We start from the raw sequence: 4,076 nt of genomic DNA on the forward strand, positions 1-4,076 counted from the left end.
AATTTGGGGGAAATAGTTCTGAAACATTAGCACACCACTGCACTCAGTTCAAATCCCTGCCATTGTCACTCTCTATACTCTACTCCTAAACTACATAAAGAAAGCTTTTCTCCCTGATATTTCAGACTTTAGTCAGAAGTTATAGGGAAGATATTGTTTTTTGAATTTCATTTTATTTACTTTCTTATACAGCAGGTTCTTATTAGTTATCCATTTTATACACATTAGTGTATATTTGTCAATCCCAACCTCTCAATTCATCACACCACCACCCCCCACCTCCAGTTTCCCCCTGGTGTCCATATGTTTGTTCTCTACATCTGTGTCTGAATTTCTGCCCTGCAAACCGGTTCATCTGTACCATTCTAGGTTCCACATATATGCGTTAATATACAATATTTGTTTTTCTCTTTCTGACTTACTTCACTCTATATGACAGTCTGTAGATCCATCCACATCTCTAGAAATGACCCAGTTCCTTTTTATGGCTGAGTAATATCCCATTGTATATATGTACCACATCTTTATCCATTCGTCTGTCGATAGGCATTAAGGTTGCTTCCATGACCTGGCTCTTGTAAATAGTGCTGCAGTGAACATTGGGCTGCATATGTCTTTTTGAATTATGGTTTTCTCTGGGTATATGCCCAGTAGTGGGATTGCGGGTCATATGATAATTCTATTTTTAGTTTTTTAAGGAGCCTCCATACTGTTCTCCATAGTGGCCATATCAATTTACGTTCCCACCGGCACTGCAAAGGGTTCCCTTTTCTCCACATGCTCTCCAGCATTTGTCGTTGTAGCTTTTCTGATGATGCCCATTCTAACTGGTGTGAGGTGATCTCGTTTTTAGCTTTGATTTGCATTTCTCTAATAATTAGTGATGTTGAGCATCCTTTCATGTGCTTCTTGGCCGTCTGTATATCTTCTTTGGAGAAATGTCTATTTAGGTCTTCTGCCTATTTGTGGATTGGGTTTTTTGTTTTTTTGATATTGAGCTGCATGAGCTGTTTATATATTTTGGAGATTAATCCTTTGTCTGTTGTTTCATTTGCAAATATTTTCTCTCATTCTGAGGGTTGTCTTTTCATCTTGTTTGTAGTTTCCTTTGCTGTGCAAAAGCTTTTAAGTTTCATTAGGTCCCATTTGTTTATTTTTCTTTCCATTACTCTAGGAGGTGGATCAAAAAAGATCTTGCTGTGATTTATGTCAAAGAGTGTTCTTCCTATGTTTTCCTCTAAGAGTTTTACAGTATCCGGTCTTACATTTAGGTCTCTAATCCATTTTGAGTTTATTTTTGTGTGTGGTTTTAGGGAGTGTTCTATTTCATTATTTAAAATGTAGCTGTGCAGTTTTCCCAGCACCACTTATTGAAGAGGCTGTCTTTTTCCATTGTATATCCTTACTTCCTTTGCCATACATTAGTTGACCATAGGTGCGTGGGTTTATCTCTGGGCTTTCTGTCCTGTTCCATTGATCTATATTTCGGTTTTGTGCCTGTACCATACTGTCTTGATTACTGTAGCTTTTAGTACACTCTCAAGTCAGGAAGTCTGATTCCTCCAGCTCCGTTTTTTTCCCTCAAGACCGCTTTGGCTATTCAGGATCTGTTATGTCTCCATAAAAATTTTAAGATTTTTTGTTCTAGCTCTGTAAAAAATGCCATTGGTAATTTGATAGGGGTTGCATTGAATCTGTAGATTGCCTTGGGTAGTATAGTCATTTACACAATATTGATTCTTCTAATCCAAGAACATGGTATATCTCCCCATCTGTTGGTATCATCTTTAATTTCTTTCATCAGTGTCTTATAGTTTTTGCATACAGGTCTTTTGTCTCCCTAGGTAGGTTTATTCCTAGGTATTTTATTCTTTTTGTTACAGTGGTACATGGGAGTGTTTCCTTAATTTCTCTTTCAGATTTTTCATCATCAGTGTATAGGAATGCAAGAGATTTCTGAGCATTAATTGTGTATCCTGCTACTTTACCAAATTCATTGTTTCGCTCTAGTAGTTTTCTGATGGCATCTTTAGGATTCTCCATGTATAGTGTCATGTCATCTGCAAACAGTGACAATTTTACTCCTTCTTTTCCAATTTGGATTCCTTTTGTTTCTTTTTGTTCTATGATTTCTGTGGCTAGGAATTCCAAAACTGTGCTGAATAATATTGGTGAGAGTGGACATCCTTTTCTTGTTCCCAGTCTTAGAGGAAATGCTTTCAGTTTTTCACCATTGAGAATGATGTTTCCTGTGTGTTCGTCACATATGGCCTTTATTATATTGAGGTAGGTTCCCTCTATTCCCACTTTCTGGAGAGTTTTTATCATAAATTGGTGTTGAATTTTGTCAAAAGCTTTTTCTGCATCTATTGAGATGATCATATGGTTTTTCTTCCTGAAGTTGTTAATATGTGTATCACATTGATTGATTTGCGTGTATTGAAGAATCCTTGCATCCCTGGTATAAACCCTGCTCGATCATGGTGTATGATCCTTTTAATGTGCTGTTGAATTCTGTTTGCTAGTATTTTGTTGAGGATTTTTGCATCTATATTCATGAGTGATATTGGTCTGTAATTTTCTTTTTTTGTAGTATCTTTTTCTGGTTTTGGTATCAGGGTGGTGGTGACCTCATAGAATGTGTTTGGGAGTGTTCCTTCCTCTGCAATTTTTTGGAAGACTTTGAGAAGGATGGGTGTTAGCTCTTCTCTAAATGTTTGCTAATATTCATCTGTGAAGCAATCTGGTCCTGGACTCTTGTTTGTTGGAAGTTTTTGTAATCACAGTTTCAATTTCATTACTTGTGATTGGTCTGTTCATATTTTCTGTTTCCTCCTGTTTCAGACTTGGAAGGTTATACCTTTCTAAGAATTTGTCCATTTCTTGCATGTTGTCCATTTTAATTGCATAGAGTTGCTTGTAATAGTCTCTTAGGATGCTTTGTATTTCTGTGGTGTCTATTGTAACTTCTCCTTTTTCATTTCTAATTTTATTGATTTTAGTCCTCTCCCTCTTTTTCTTGATGAGTCTGGCTAATGATTTATCAATTTTGTTTATCTTGTCAAAGAACCAGCTTTTAGTCTTATTGTTCTTTGCTATTGTTTTCTTTGTTTTTATTTCATTTATTTCTGCTCTGATCTTTATGATTTTTTTCCTTCTACTAACTTTGGGTTTTGTTTGCTTTTCTTTCTCTGGTTCCTTTAGGTGTAAGGTTAGATTGCTTATTTGAGATTTTTGTTGTTTCTTGAGGTAGGATTGTATTGCTATAAACTTCCCTCTTAGAACTGCTTTTGATGCATCCCATAGGTTTTGGATTGTCATGTTTTCATTGTAATTTGTCTCTAGGTATTTTTTGAGTTCCTCTTTGATTTCTTCAGTGATCTCTTGGTTATTTAGTAACGTATTGTTTAGCCTCATGTGTTTGTGTTTTTTATGTTTTTTTTTCCTGTAATTGATTTCTAATCAGAAAAGATGCTTGATATGATTTCAATTTTCTTAAATTTACTGAGGCTTGAATTGTGACACAAGATGTGATCTGTCCTGGAGAATGTTCCATGTGCACTTGAGAAGAAAGTGTAATCTGCTGATTTTGAATGGAATGTCCTATAAATATCAATGAATTCTGTTTGGTCTATTGTGGCATTTAAAGAGTGTGTTCCCTTATTAATTATCTGTTTGGATGATCTGTCCATTGGTGTAAGTGAGGTGTTAATGTCCCCCACTATTACTGTGTTACTGCCAATTTTCTCTTTTATAGCTGTTAGCAGTTACCTTATATATTGAGGTACTCCTATGTTGGGTGCTTATATATTTATAAGTGTTTTAACTTCTTCTTGGATTGATTCCTTGATCATTATGTAGTGTCCTTCCTTGTCTCTTGTACCATTCTTTAAGTCTATTTTATCTGATATGAGTATTGCTACTCCAGCTTTCTTTTGATTTCTATTTGCGTGGAATATCTTTTTCCATCCCCTCACTTTCAGTCTGTATGTGTCCGTAGGTCTGAAGTGGGTCTCTTGTAGACAGCATATATATGCGTCTTGCTTTTGTATCCATTCAGCGAGCATGTGTCTTTT

The sequence above is a fragment of the Monodon monoceros genome, unplaced genomic scaffold, assembly GCF_005190385.1.
Source record: "Monodon monoceros isolate NGI ecotype Baffin Bay Population unplaced genomic scaffold, NGI_Narwhal_1 Super_Scaffold_16, whole genome shotgun sequence".
In the NCBI taxonomy this organism is placed as follows: Eukaryota; Metazoa; Chordata; class Mammalia; order Artiodactyla; family Monodontidae; genus Monodon; species Monodon monoceros.